Raw genomic sequence first — 15,757 nt, 5'->3', positions numbered from 1 at the left:
TGTTTTAGTTGGACGTACTTGTGCAAATCGGCGTTTTTGCAAATGGAAATGATCAAATCGTAGTACAAAACAATTTTAATAACGGACGAACATTTGGAATCATATTAGAGAAATCGTTTGAATAATTACACCCCCAATTATACAAAAATTTTAGACACCTTACAATGTAGGATACGTAACTCGTGCTCTGTAGCATCCGGAAGCTCAAAATAAAATTTAAGTATTCAAAATAAAATAACTACAGTTATGTAAATATTTTTTTATATACAACGCTCTATTTATTATTCTTAGTAAAATCCTAGTTTGGTTTACAGATATATTTATTATATAGTATATAATTAGGAGATACTCTAGCATAGTAAAGAACAAAATCACCAGCTGCCAACGCGGTATGGAACGTAGTATGCTAAATATCAACAAAAGACAAAAAATAAGACACAAAAATAAGAAATATTTCAAAAGCCAGAGACGCTCTTATCCATGCCCAAAGATTTAAATGGAAATAGGCGGGTCATGTAGCGCGACTACAGGATGAGAGATGGACAAAAATAATTACTTCATGGAATGGCCCAAAAGGGAAACGCTATAGAGGAAGACCCCATGCGAGATGGCAAGGCATCATAAAGACAGCGGACCCAAATTGGCTACAAATAGCCAAAAACAGAGCCCATTGGGACTCTTTGGAGGAGGCCTTCACCCGAAGAGGGGTTCATACAAACCAAACAAACTAATTACATATCACTGTTTAATTTATAAACATTATCTAATAGTATTATATAAAAATAAAAATCTTAATATATATTATTATATATTATTCAAAAATATAAAAAATAATAATAATTATTATTATATAAACTAGAAAAAAAGTAGATAATACAATCATAGACAGATATATATATACATAATAGATATATACATAGGTTATAATAATATATTGCTTTGTGTGAATAAGCTCCAAGGTTTAAACAATTATTGTAACATGGACTTACCATTGTTTACCGCTGTATTCGGATTATAAGTTTCATCAAAAGAATCGTATGTTTTCTTACTGTTGTTTACCTCTACTAGTTAAAGAGTTACAATGAAATTTTAAATTTTAAATTTTTATAATAAAAGTAATATGAAGTACAGCTGTTTACCACGTATGCAGTATAAGTAATAAAGTAACAATATAACAATAACTCCATTTCCCAATTTTTTGAGTTACAATAGTTTACCTCTGGTATACAGATATAATTATATCCATTAGATATAGTCAATTAACTGTCATTTACTTTTGTTTGTAAGAAATAAAAAGGCTTTTTTATTTTATTTTATATATAATTATGATTATATATACCTATATATGTTTCTTTTCCAAAGTAGATCTAATGTAAAAATTAGTTGACACCCCTGGTATACATAATAGGAAGCCAGATACACTGAACCATAATTATAATATAATCACGAATGTAAATCATATGCACGTAAAATAATATGTTATTTATTTGCCAAATATATCGCTATTAATTGAACTACACTATATTTATTAATTAACTATTTTTTTATTTAACGAATAATGCACAAGATTTAAGAATGTAACATTCTAATTATTGAACATACATAATTTTGAAAACACTTCTCAGAAAATATATTACAGCCAATAGAAAAAATCTTTTTGAGAAAATAGTTAATTAAAAATTATTAGCAAGTTCCAGTAAGTTACATTGAAGTTAAAGTCCCTTCACCAAACCCGCCCCGTACCACCCTCAGTCTTAATCGAGAGTATCACGGGACCCGTCAATTGGTGATGTGAAGCATCTAAGAATTGGCCTGGGAGTGTCCTGGGAGAAGATGCCCAAGACTTAGATTGCTACGCTCAAAGTGAGCTCTGACTGAGTTTACTGAGTTTACTCTAATGCAAAGTGCCAGGGAGAGAAAAAGCACATAGAAATTACTAAAAAGAAAATGAACCTACTTGTTTTTTTAAATTAAAGAACGAAGCTAATCATACAGGCAGCGAAATTTATGTGAAGAGATCTTCACGCCCGTAGTAAGACGCCGCAAATTTTTTGAAAGCAAGATAATTGGCCTTAGTAGCAACCAGGTCGGATGGGCCGATGGGTCCAACAGCTGGTTGGACCGACCTGAGCATTTCCTCCCGTTCGGAGCACATACTCAGACACTCCCATAAGATGTGGTTGGCATCTTGTATTTCCCCTCCGCATGGACATGTCGGACGGCTTGCAAGTCCAAGCTCGAAGAGCTTGCCAGCGAATCCACCATGACCAGTCACAAATTGACTGGTGTAATGGTCTGGAGTCAGATATTTGGTTATCTCCATTCGCCACTGTATGTCTGGAAAAAACGTATATGTGTGCCGGCCCTTGGTCGATTCGTCCCACTTTCGCTGCCAGGTCTTAATGGCCGCATTGAGCGACATGAGTCTAATTCTGCGCCTCAATAATGCTACTCCTTTGCCAGCTAGCCGAGGGGGGGGGGGGACGAGGTGAAAATCACCAACGTCGGCCTGCTCGCCCCTGAGGAGCAATATTGAAGCGCCGCTGACCTGAATATGCAGGTCAAGTGGGAGAATGCCGGCCAGGACCGGGAGCGCGTCAGTTGAGGTAGTACGGTAGGCCTTGGTAATGGACAGAAGCGCGATGCGCTGTCCTCTTAAAAGAGAGATTCTAAGTTTGACACTTTTGGGAATCCGCGGGCACCAAGCACTGGCGGCATAAGTCGCGATTCCCATAAAAATGGCGCCGTAGGCGATCTTGAGCGCCCTTACTTTTAAGCCCCATCCTTCACCAGCCATGCGGCCGATCCTCTGAAAGGCCACCCCAGCCTTGTGGACTTGGGTTTCGGCATGGTGTAGGAAATTTAGCATTGTGTCCATTTTGACGCCTAGATAGGTTACGATCTTCGACACTTTCACTCTCGTGTCACCGAATCGGACTGTGGGTAGTCTCGAACAGCTAAATCGTCTCGGTCCTTTGAGGACAATGGCTACTGTCTTGGAAGGTGCGAATGATAGTCTAGTTAATCTACCCCAAGCCTCAATTGATGCTAAGGCTTCGCCAACGGTGCTTTCAATCTTCGCCCTGCTGTCGGCCTCGACCAGCAGCAGCGCATCGTCTGCGTAGGCAATGACAGTACAGTCGGTTGGAAGCGGAATTCTAAGGAGATCGTCGAAGAGTACGTTCCAGAGAAGGGGCCCGAGGACTGAGCCCTGGGGACATCCCATGCTGGTGTTCCTCTCTATTATGGTTGATCCAACTCGAAACTCGATCGATCTATTGGTGAAGTAACTTTGAATTGACGCGAACAAATTTCCTGGTAGTCTCTTCAGCCGGAGCTTTTGAAGTATAAAAGGCCAGAACGCACTATCAAACGCACCTGCAATGTCCAGGAAAACTCCTAGGACGTATTTACGGCGAGAATTTTCAGCAATGGCAATCACGTTCCTTATGGCGTCGACTGTTGATTTGCCTCTTCTGAATCCAAATTGCTTATCGGAAAGCGGCGAATGTGTCTCCAGGTGGGCTTCAATCCTGTGGCACAGTAGCTTCTCCAGCACTTTACCCAGAGCGGGCAAGAGTGTTAGAGGGCGGTAGGCTTTGGGGCTAGACGGTTCTCGGCTGCCAGCTTTGGGGATTACCTTAAGTAAGCCCCTCTTCCAGCAGTCGGGGAACGTGCCGCTTCTGATGCAGTCACTGAAGAGGGCTGTAATCTCTGGCGCGGCGATGGCCCATGTGCGTTTGACAAGTAGATTGTCAATGCAGTCCGGGCCCGGGGCCTTGCCAGCAATCAACGTGCGTATGATGTGGTTGATCTCCTGTTCGGAAGGCAACGATGAGTGATCCGTGTCGATGGGAAGAGAAGCCTCAAAGCGGGCCATCCTCATGGCGTCGTCATCCCTGGATTCATCATCCAGTGGGATGAGGGCCTCGAGAAGGACCGCAGCCGTTTCAGACTCAGTACTGGTGAGTCCGCCATCCGGTTTCTCGATGCCGCACAAGAGGCTCGTCGGTCTGAGTCCCAGCCTCAATGCACGGTATGGAGGACCCCAGGGGTCCGAACCTCCCTCAATGGTGACGAAGTTACGCCAGTAATCTTTTTTGGCTTGAGTAATTGCTTTCTTGTATTCCATTCGAGTGGATTTGGCCATGGTTGCAAGGGGATCGATGGAGGCAGGTGGTTGCTTGCGCAGGCGTGCACGTTGATGGGCCTTGCGTGCTTTTCTGAAAAAGTCACGCAGGCGCGAAACATGCTGCGTCCACCACGGCGACTGGCTTGGTGGCTTGGGCTTGCAGCATCCGAGTGAAGCTTCGGCTGATCCGGTGATGTCTTCAGTCAGTCGTGAGGTGGCCGAGTGTAGGTTCGGAAATCGGGTTCTAGATGTCCTGTCAAGCTTTTTGGAAAGCACCTCTTCAAACTTTTCCCAATTCCCATCGCGCGTTCTAAATCGCGTGGGCGGGGGTGGGGTTACGTCAGAGACGCCATCGTGCGAGGAGTCAGAGGCCAGCTCAAAAGTGATCAACCGGTGATCACTCATGGAAGCGCTCTCATGGACTCTCCAGCCGCTGATTCGTCTCGCGACGGACTCAGTGGCCAGGGTGATGTCGATGTGGGTGCTTCCGGAGTTTGTGTGCAACACAAAAGTCGGCATGCTGTTGGGGTCGTTGAGGACTACCAGGTTGTGCTGGTGAACCAACTCCTCGATGACGTCCGCGTCGCACAGGGGGATATCCACGGGCGCCCAGAGGGGGGATTGCGAGTTTGCATCCGCACAGATGATGACATCCCTGCCACCAACTGCGCGTAAGATGCCGTCGAGCACTGATGCCACGTGTTCCTTTGTGCTCTTAAAGCTGAAGTAGGCGGAGATAACCACCACGCTGCCTCCTCCTCCTCCGCCACACGCGACTAGCTCAGTTGACAGGTGTGAGAGCGACAGCACGCCAAGGCGAGGGTCAAGAGCGAAGACGCAGGCCTTTGGCTCTACACATCTGGCGCTGACGACAAGGCCCGCGCACCCGAGTCCCTTTTCAGTGACCTTGGGGCCCTTTTCAGAGCCCCAGTGGTACGGTTCCTGCACCAGCGCCAGAGACAAGCCTGTGGCCCGCATGGTCTCAATTAGCTCCGCCGAGCCGGCGTCGCTCAGGTTGACGTTCAACTGAGCGAAGGTAATCATCGCGTGGCAGTGTAGTCCACCATCGCCCTCTCGCGCAGCTCAGTGTGTAGCCTTGCTGGGCAATCGAGACTGCCGGTGGAATGGTCAGACGGCTGCTTGTGTTTGTGGCAGGCCACGCATTTGGGTGGGTTTCCTTTGTTGGGACAGTCCTTGCGGTCGTGGCCGGAGATGGCGCAGTGGCTGCACGTCGGGGTTTTATTTGAGCATCCTTTGGCCATGTGTCCGAAGAGATGGCAAACGTTGCATTTTACTACCCCAACGTAATCTCTCAGAGGGAAGGATTCCCACCCCATGTACAGCCTGTCTTCTGCCAGTAAGGCAGACCAGATGGCCGCCGGGGCGAAGACCACAAAGTGGCATCTGCCTGTTCTAGGCCCGGCTTTGTGGCCTAATCTTATTTCTTTGTATGCTGTTTCTGGCAGGCCGGTCTGTTCCTTGGTGGAGGTGAAGATAGCTTCCCGGAGTTGAGTTTCTGTAAGAGTCGATGGCAAGTTGAAGATAATTACGCGAGGCTGCTTTTTCCCGGCGAGCTCGGCTCGTAGGGCAGCCTCCGAGGTCTCCAGGGCTTTCATAAGGGCCTTGGCCTCGACTTCAGAACGGGGGTGGACAATAACGCCTCCGTTCCTTATATTCCGGATACCCGTAATTTGAACCCCAAGGGACCTGGGGTCGAAGGCCTTCTTAAGGATCTCCTTCGTGGTATCTGATTTCTTCTCCCCAGAGCCGGTCGGGAAGAAAAGAACTCCCGGTCTGGGGGCGAGGGGAAGTAGGGACGGGAATTGTTGGTTGGCGGAAGTAGAGGTAGAAGGTGGTGCATGCGTTGCTGTCGTGACCGTAGGAGGGCGGATTTTCCTGCCCAATGCTGTGGCCCATGACATTGATGCAGGTGTCGTGGCGGTCGGTTGAGCGTTTGTGGGCGCCTGTGGCTGGATGGACTTTAGAATTTTGGATTGTGCGTGTAGGTCCTTTATTGCCCTTTTCTGGAGTTTAAGGCCGGTGGTTCTGTCTTTGAGTAGTTCTTCCAGGTATTGTATCCTCGCCTCTTGAACGATGGACTTCCTCTCCAGTTTGGCCATAGCTAGGTTCTGCCGGCTGTGGGCTTCCGACAGGCTCAGGAGGGCGTTTGTTATCCGTTCCTTGGCGCCAGCCTGTTTGCCGCGGAAGGCCGTTATAACTTCTTTAAGGCAGGTTGATACGTCGTTGTAGATTTCATCGTGTTGGTCTGGGTCTAATCTGGAGAAGTCTACCGGGATCTCGTAGTCCTCGCCAGAAGAGGAAGAGTCTTCGTCTTGTGGGGGGGGCCGGCTGATGGTTCCTTTGTTTGGTTTTTTTGGCCTCAGGTTCCGTGATTGTGGTTGGCGATACGCTCTTTGACGTTTTCTTCGTGGGGGTTTTTGGCGATCGTTGTTTGTTTTTCGCCGGTCTGGCCGATGATGGGGCATACGCAGTAGATCCGGACGTGGATGCCGCGAGGGTTGGGGAGCTGCGGGGGTTGAGAGGGTCAGGATCCTCCTGGGGAGGAGTGCGCATCATCTTGGGCATGCAATGGGATGGCGTTTAAGCAGTGTACAAAATAGTATTTGTATTATAATGCGTTACACGGCCGGTGGATTGCCGTCTTGACAGTGTTAGTGTTTTACACTTTTTGAGATGGTGGGAGCGGTCGAAGCGAAGCGGTAGGTATGTAAGGTATCCAGTAAGTTACAACAAAAAATCTTTGAGTGATCCGTGACGTCGGTTAGTAATTAAAGTAATACTTTCCTATTTTGATTTAAAATACAAAAGCCGATCGCCAATAAGTAGCTCAATTTAGAAAGCGCTTCAGTGAGTATTAAAAGCCATTAGTTAAAATTTGTTGCAATTAAGTATGGCGCCTTTAGCGTAGTTGTCTATGTGTGTGGGCATTAGTTATAATATATTTTCTCAGAAGTGATTTCGAAATTATGTATGTTCAATAATTAGAATGTCGCATTCTTAAATCGTGTGAATTATTCGTTGAATAAAAATCAATGGTTAATTAAAAATACCTATATATTTCAGAAAAAGTAGATCGTGGAGGATTTTTCTTCTCCAAAGTAGATCTAATGTAAAAGTTAGTTGACACCCCTGGTATACATAATAGGAGGCCAAATATACTGAACCATAATTATTATATACAATCACGAATGTACGAGGGTGGGTCAATAAGTCCTTAGAAAAGCCGACAGGTGGCGCGACTAGTACTGTAAGCGGTTTGTTTTCATGCAGCGGCACTACCGATTCAGTATGTTGCGAAGTTTCAATCAGATTGGTCGGGTTGTTGTGTGTTTCTCGTACATTTAAAAAAAAAAATTGCTTGTGGAAAATGGAAAATGGAGAAAATTGAGTTTAGAGCTGTTATTAAACATTTTAATATAAAAGGGTTAACAGCAAAGGAAATAAAAAAATGAGTTGGATTTAGTTCACGGCATATCTGCTCCTTCACTTGCAACTATTTATAACTGGTTAAATGAATTTAAACGTGGTCGTACATCAACAAAGGATGAACCACGCTCAGGACGTCCTGTAGAGGTGACTACATCAGAAATGATCAATAAAATCCACGATATGGTGTTAAGTGACCGAAGATTAAAGTTGAGTGAGATAATTGAGGTTACAGGGATCTCAAAAGGTAGCGTCATTTCTATTTTACATGACAAATTGGGCATGAAAAATATTTCTGCAAGATGGGTGCCGCGTTTGCTCACAGTCGACAATAAACGCAATAGGGTGGTGGCCTCTAAAGCCTGTTGTCGCTCATGTAACGCAATCCGGATGAATTTTTTCGTCGCTTTATGACTGTAGATGAAACATGGATACACCACTATACTCCCGAGACGAAAGAACAGTCAAAGCAGTGGATTGCGAAGGCAAACCATGTCCAAAGAAGGCGAAAACCGTAAAATCAGCTGGTAAGGTTATGGCTACTGTATTTTGGGATGCACGTGAAATTATTTTCGTTGACTATTTGGAAAAAGGAAAAAAAATAACAGGGGATTATTATGCATCTTTATTGGACCAGCTAAACAACAAAATTGAAGAAAAACGGCCTCATTTAAACAGGAAAAAAATCCTCTTTCATCAGGACAATGCCCGTGTTCACACATGTTTACGATCAATGGCTAAAATTGAAGAATTGAAGTTCGAATTGGTCGACCACCCACCGTATTCGCCAGATTTAGTCCCCAGTGACTTTTTCCTTTTCCCAAACTTAAAAAAATGGCTAAGTGGACAACGTTTTTTTTCAAATGAAGAAGTCATCGATCGGACAAATGCTTATTTTGAGGACCTTCCGAAAACTTATTTTTCTGACGGTTTAAAAAATATTGAGAAACGTCTAACCAAGTGTATTGAGCTCCAAGGAGATTATGTTGAGAAATAAAAAAAAAATACAAAAATAAAAACTGTTTTAATGCTTAAAGTAATTATTGACCCACCCTCGTAAATCATACGAACGTAAAATAATATCTTAATTATTTGCCAAATATATTGCTATTATTTATTAAACACTTTTCATTATTCAACGAATAATTCACAAGATTTTGAGAATGTAAAATTCCATGTATTGAACATACATAACTTGAAAATATCTCACATCCAGTAGAAAAAATCATATTTGAAAAAAAAATACGAAGCTCGACAGGATTTGAAACCGTATAACCACTGATATCGCGCCAACTGTTGCATTAATCATTATTTTTTTCAAGTATGATTTTTTCTAGAAGGTAATATATCTGGGATGTTTGTTGTTGAGTGTTTTTTTGTGTTTTTGTTTTTTTGTGTTTTTTTGAGTTTGTTTGTTGTTGAGTGTTGAGTTATGTATGTTAAATACATGGAATGTTACATTCTCAAGTTGAATAAAGACATATTGGTACTGTTCGGTTATCATGAATACAGCGGAAAACACATTTTGAAAATACCCGATATACTGGATTATTTGTTAGTTTGGGTTAGTTTAGGTTAGGTTAGGTTAGGTTTGGTTAGGTTAACCTAACAAATAATCCAGTTTATCGGCTATTTTTAAAATGTGTTTTCCGCTGTATTCCTGATAACCGAACAGTACCGAAATATTTTATTAAAAAAAATGTTCGCAAGTTCAAGTAAACGTTATAACTAAAATAATTGGCGAGACCCGGGCGTTGGTTAGTAATTAAGGTAATTAATATTCCTTCATTTAATACACAAAACCCGATAGTCAATAAAAATGCAATTTGATTAGCATTTTATGTATGACCTACTAGTTTAAATTGTCGCAATTAGTCAGGACGCTCGTGGCGTAATTGGTTAATGCAACAGTTGGCGCGATACCAGTGGTTATACGGGTTCAAATCCCGTCGAGCTTCGTATTTTTTTTTCAAATACGATTTTTTCTAGTGGGTATATATCTGAGATGTTTTCAAGTGTAGTAATGTATATTAAATAATTCTGATTTGGTCATTGTTGGGAAAATGAAATTTAAACTTTAGTTGATTGACTAAAAAAAATCTTCTTCTTCCACGGCGCTACATCCCAGGGTGGGATCTGGCCTCCTCCATAACCGCTCTCCACTTCTCCAGTTACCGGGTCTTATATGAAGTCAGTCCACTTCTACGGCGTCAGCCCATTTCCTTCTTGGATGGCCTCTGGGTCGTTTCCGTTGGGGTAGCCACTTCGTCATGATCCTTGGCGCTCTAACTTCAGGCATTCTCTCCACATGTCCCGCCCATTGTAGTCTTTGGGACTTACAGTATCTTATGATTGTTTGCTATTTAATCAGCTCTGGTTCATTTTTATTCGTAGTTCCCATTTTCCAACGTGGGTCCAAAGATTTTTCGGAGTATTTAGCTCTCGAAGACGGCTAATTTATTTTCTTTGTTTTGAGTTAAACACCAAGTCTCACAGCCATAAGTGACCATCTTCTTCTTTCTTCTTCTTCTTTGGCCATATCCGCCCCTTAGCTGGAGCATATGGACACCACGCGGCACCTCCAAGAATCCCTGTTGCTCGCCAGTCTTCTTGCTTCGTTCCAGGTCAAACCATCAACCCGTAGCTCCGCCGTATACACTCTGTAGATTGTATTTAGCGGCTTTCCAGGTCGCCGGAATCCGGTCGGCTTGAAGAACAGACAAGCTAGGTTAAAGTTCTCTTCTGGTATCCGTAGCACGTGGCCGAGCCAGGTCCAACGTCACCTCTTCACTTTTAGTGTGATGAGAGGCTGCTTGGTGTGTTCTCTTATCTCCTCGTTGCTCCTAAAGTCATACCACCTCACACCCAGTATTCGTCGTAAACATCTGTTCTGAAGCTCAGTATACGGTTGCTCTGAGCCTTCGTAAGGTGCCATGATTCGCTACCGTAAATGAGCACCGTCAGAATGCAAGCGTCGAATAGGCGGCATTTGGTTTTGACCTAGTACAATCGTGAGTCCCAGACATTTCGAATCGAGTTGAATGTTGCTCCAGCCATTCCCATTCGGATAGCGAGCTCTTTCTGCAAAATGCCATCTCCCGTGATGTGTACCCCCAGGTACTTGAAGCTGTCAACGCTCTCGATGTTTTGTCTATCGCTAATCAGAGGGAAATCTGGATCAAGACAGGTGCTATTGCACAAGACGTTGGTTTTCTTCGCGTTGATTTTCAAACCAACGCGAGAAGAGTTGTTATGCAACCTGTCGATTGTCTCTTGAATGCCTCGATTAAGTTGTTGAATAGGACAGCATCATCGGCGTATTTCAGGTTGCATAGCTTCACCGTGTGGGTAACAGGTATGCCTCGGTCGGGTGGTATTGACTTCCGTAGTATGAAGTCAAAGAGAAACGGTGCAAAGACACTACCGTGTCTGACTCCGGTTGTGACCCCGAACCATTCCGTGACAGTGTCTCCAATTCTGACACAGCATTCGCTATTTTTGTGCAGGCTTTTGATTATGGAAATGATCTTGGGAGGGATCCCGTATTCTCTCAGTATCATCCAGAGGGAGGGGCGGTGCGGACTGTCGAAAGCCTTCTCATAATCCACATAGCAGCAAGCCATCGGACTGTTCAGCTCATGGCTCGGCTGGAGAAGACATCGAAGGTTGTGGATTTGGTCTGCACACGCTCCACCAGGTAGAAACCCGGCATGGTTTTTCCTGAGGACGTGCATTATTAGGTCCCTTATTCTCATCAAAATGATGTTTGCCAAAATCTTTCCCGGAACACTGAGTAGCGTAATGCCTCGAATAAGTGACCACTGGCCTTATAATTGTTTTATATATTAGAAGTATACTTCTTCGGCCTAGAATTTTCGACCCCATCAGTCGCTTGCAGGCACGCCAGATTAATTCCCGAAGATAAGGCGGATTTTTATCTCCTCTGCTGTCTTATTTTGGGTATTTAGGCTGGATCCGAGATACGTGAACTTGTTCACCCCTTCATATGCATGCTGTCCTATGTCTATATTCTGGAGCGGTACCTGATCGCGTGTGATGACCATATACTTAGTTTTTGACTGGTTTATTTGCAGCCCAGCGTTTTCTGCTTTTATTTTCATAGTGCCACTATGGTCGATCATCCTCTGATTTAAAAAATATTATTTAATATAAAAAATGTTGTGCTCGTCTTATTGGGAACAATTAAATAATGTTCAATTGTATGAAAAAATATTGTAGATATTTTATTTTATTTATTTAATGCATTTATGGTTTTAAAGTTATCTAATATTTTCAAACACATAATTAATACAGTTCCCTTTAACTGCTGATTAACCAAGTTTTATCATATTGTAGAGTAGAAAATTTAAAAGAATATTCAATAGCTAACTCAAAAACAGTAAAAATCAAGTTATCTAGTTGTAGTATTAATTGAGGTTACGTTGTATAAGAATAATTACAAGCTCGTAGGTCACTTCTGCTCTTAAAGCATTTTTCCCTGCTCTCACGTGGCATCATTTTCAATCCCGATATTCTAGAAAATTTAAATTTTTACGCACCCGTCAATTACATGCGTGGTCGTAGCCATGACCTATTTTGGGTGAAAGCTGTTTCCTCATGTCAGGCTCACCAGGCACCAATAGCGAGGGCTGTGCGGTTGGTCAATGCACTCCCTAGAGATGTAGATATTTTTGGCGATCCATTATATATTCTGTTTTTTAAATTCTATTTTATTGTTTAATTTGTACTTTTTGAATCATTGTTCTTTTTTTAAATTTATTTCTTTTCTATAAAACTGTTTTTCTTTCTTTTTTTCCTCCACTTTGTTTTTTCTGATTTTTCGAACTGATTACTTGTAATTTTTATTCTAAATGTCATGTTGTGAACGTCCTGAATTCATAATTTGTTATGTACTCAACGTGTCTTTTTCAAATAAATAAAAAGAACTTTTTATATACAGCGTTTTTAAATTCTGTTGAACCATATAGACTTGACTAGTTTAAATGATCAAAAAAATTTGTACTTGACATGTCATATTGATTTCCATAGCAACGCACGTATATGTTAATAATTTAGTTGCTAGGACCCCAGACCCCTAGTAACCGATAATGGTGTCGAAATAACTTTTCATACAAAACAGAATTAACTGAAAATGAATTCAATTCTACTTAAACATGGCTAAAAGTATTTAAAAAAATGCATTGGCATCGTGTTCTGATATATTCTAAAAGTTTAAAATGTCTAGCTAGTCGGGAAGTTAGTTAAAAATCGATTGCAAGATTTGTGCCGGACAAAGAACCACCGGACAAATAAGAATACGAGCTAAGAAAAACGTTGTAAAATATGAATAATTTGTTATTTTTAATTTATAAAACAAAACTAGAATGAAAAAAGATTTTTCGTGTAGTATTTATAATAGGTAATATGTACCTATTCTAATTATATCAATAGCATTTAACTGCACATTGAGAACAGCATAATAATATTGTATTTTACACATAGCTAAATTTTTAAAAGCTTTATACATTTAGCCACACATAAAACTTTTTTAAGGGAAAATATTATATAAGATATGGTTATCTATTGAACTGCACTATAAAGTTACGAAATAAACACGCGGTGTTGTAATTAAAAAAAAAAAATCCCTATAGTCTCCCTCTAGACTTTTAATGTTTTTTTTTCAAAATAATTTTGTAATCCTCTAAAATGGTACTTATTGGAGCAAATTTATTCAAGCGAATAAACAATATTCCAGGTGTATTTTAGACAAAAAATAATTTACGACGCCGCCATCTGATAATGTGCTTTAAAAGGATCTTCTCTCTGCGAAAATTTTCAGGAAATGAGAAATGTAAAATATTTTATGGCGGGAAAGAGAGACATCTTTATGCATTTGTTAACTTGTCTGGTTTTGGAATTAATGGCGACTCAGAATAATTGAATATTAACAGAAACGATTTAAAATATTACAAATTAAGTTATTTTTGTATTCAACCATTGTACGAATTCTTAATAAAGAATCACATAACCATAGAGAATTGTTTTTAAATATAATGAAGCTGTCAAATTATCGTTTTTTAAGAATATGCAGTTGCGAATTGCTTTGATAATCGTCCGTTAGATTGTATCGTCAATATTAATATAAAAGTAAAATATATTTTTATTCTTTGTGACGGGTCAGCACCCTTATGACATTCGTACGGATTTATTGCCTTGTTGTAGCGGTGCTACAAAGGTAAGTGAGGGTAACGTGTCAGTGTTTAATGTTGTGGATTCAAATCCCGGGTCTGACAAATGTAGATGTTGTTTTTAAATATCTGTTTGGAGCCAGAGAACCATACATACATTCGTTAGATTAGAAAATCAAACTGCTAGAGTCCAAATTCTTTGGGATATACATATTTTTTCTAACGTTATCTTCTATAAGAAAAGTAATTATATATATATATATCCTAATAAGATTATATGGGTCTCCACAGGGTGGAGGTTTGTATTAGAAGATTTTTGTTTTTACGAGAAATGTATGTTAGCTACTTGCTCAACGAACGTGTCGGGAAACTTGTACGTATGCAGTTTGCCGTATCACACTTCACCGTGAAATGTTATATCGGAAATATATGGCCCTATTTTAAAGACCGTCCAACCTCTTTGGGTCGTATAGTACTGACATAAAATTCATGTCTAAATAAAACACGGTTCTTATCGGTTTACACTTTACAGGAAGCCAGTAGCAAACAATTTTTGAAAATAGCCCATATACTGGATTATTTGTAAAGTAATATTAGATTAGGTTACGTTTTCATTCTTGAATTTATGAATTTTGTCAAAATCAGCTATTAAAAATGAATTAATGTTCATATTGAATCTAATAAAATTGGCGAACGGCGAACCGTGCCACGGTGAAATGTTTTACGTACAATTTACATGTACCCATTAAGTCCATACTCTGACACAGATAGAAAAACAATATTATGTGTATTTTCCAGATCCGAGATTGGGACCAACGACATTATAGGCTGACGCTTAAGCCGCTCAACCATCGTGGACCATTCTTAATCAAAGATTTTTTTTTCAACAGATACTTAAGTAGTATTTGAGACGGCACGTCAGTGAAACGGCAAATAATTTTCAACTATAAGTGCGACGAAATTTCGGACTGGCTGGCAATCGGAGAGCGAAAGTCGAGCTGTGAACACGTCAATTTGTTATGTGATGGCGACGGGGGAATTAATTCTTAAATCGCGTAAAGATGACTGAAAAACGTTACCCACTTACTTGAAAAAGAAAACATGTCAATGAATATATAATTATTATTAGAAATAGAAAAATAAACATAACATTATATGGACGCATGTTGACTTTTTATGACACATTATGTTTTGTTCGGCACGCGTCATTTTCACAATTTTCGCGACGCATAGTCACGATCGTTTTAGACCGTGCCCCAGCTGAAGTATAACCTTAAATAACAGAGTACGCATCTTTAGTTTAAATAATCATTGAAAATGTGATCATTCTAATTTAGCAAAAGTAAACGCACGCCCGTTGTCCAAATTTACATAGAAATTACGTTTTCTTATTATAATGCACATAATTGAACGGCGAAAAAAGCGAACAAAAAAATAGTTAAAACACACATTTTTCAGCGGACGTAATAAAAAAGGTCCTATTTACTTACGCCCGGTGAATTTATTATTCGGAGCCTTTTAATAACACTCGAAAATATGCAAAGCCTCCGCGAAATTTATAGTTGGGAACCTTAGATTTTTTTGCAGGAGGGTGAACGAGATTACGATATTTCATCTGTGGAAATATTCCGCCTTATATTTTGAGCTAACGAGCTTCGTATAGGGTGATTCAGATATGACAACAATCATTTTCAATTAAAGAATTTGAACTACTTACTATACCGGCCCACTAAGTAAAATTCCATTGTGCTTGAAATCACCCAACCTGCGCCTTTCATTGTACCTACCGCGATGAGATTATTGAGTTGTTATTACTCGTACCTTGGTAACTGTAAGCAATTATCTAGAGTCTAGACTTTAGAGCAGCAGTGAAGGGTGGAGGTAGGCTGTCAAGATCCACTATAAATAGTCTACATTATACTTTGTCAGTCATGCGACTGTGGAAAGGAAAAAGAGCGTAATCCAAAGAAATAAATTTTTACAGGAGGCA

The sequence above is a fragment of the Rhyacophila brunnea genome, unplaced genomic scaffold, assembly GCF_057557595.1.
Source record: "Rhyacophila brunnea isolate RB1 unplaced genomic scaffold, BYU_Rbru_1.0 scaffold_18, whole genome shotgun sequence".
Lineage (NCBI taxonomy): Eukaryota > Metazoa > Arthropoda > Insecta > Trichoptera > Rhyacophilidae > Rhyacophila > Rhyacophila brunnea.
Note: the sequence above shows the minus strand (reverse complement) of the source record.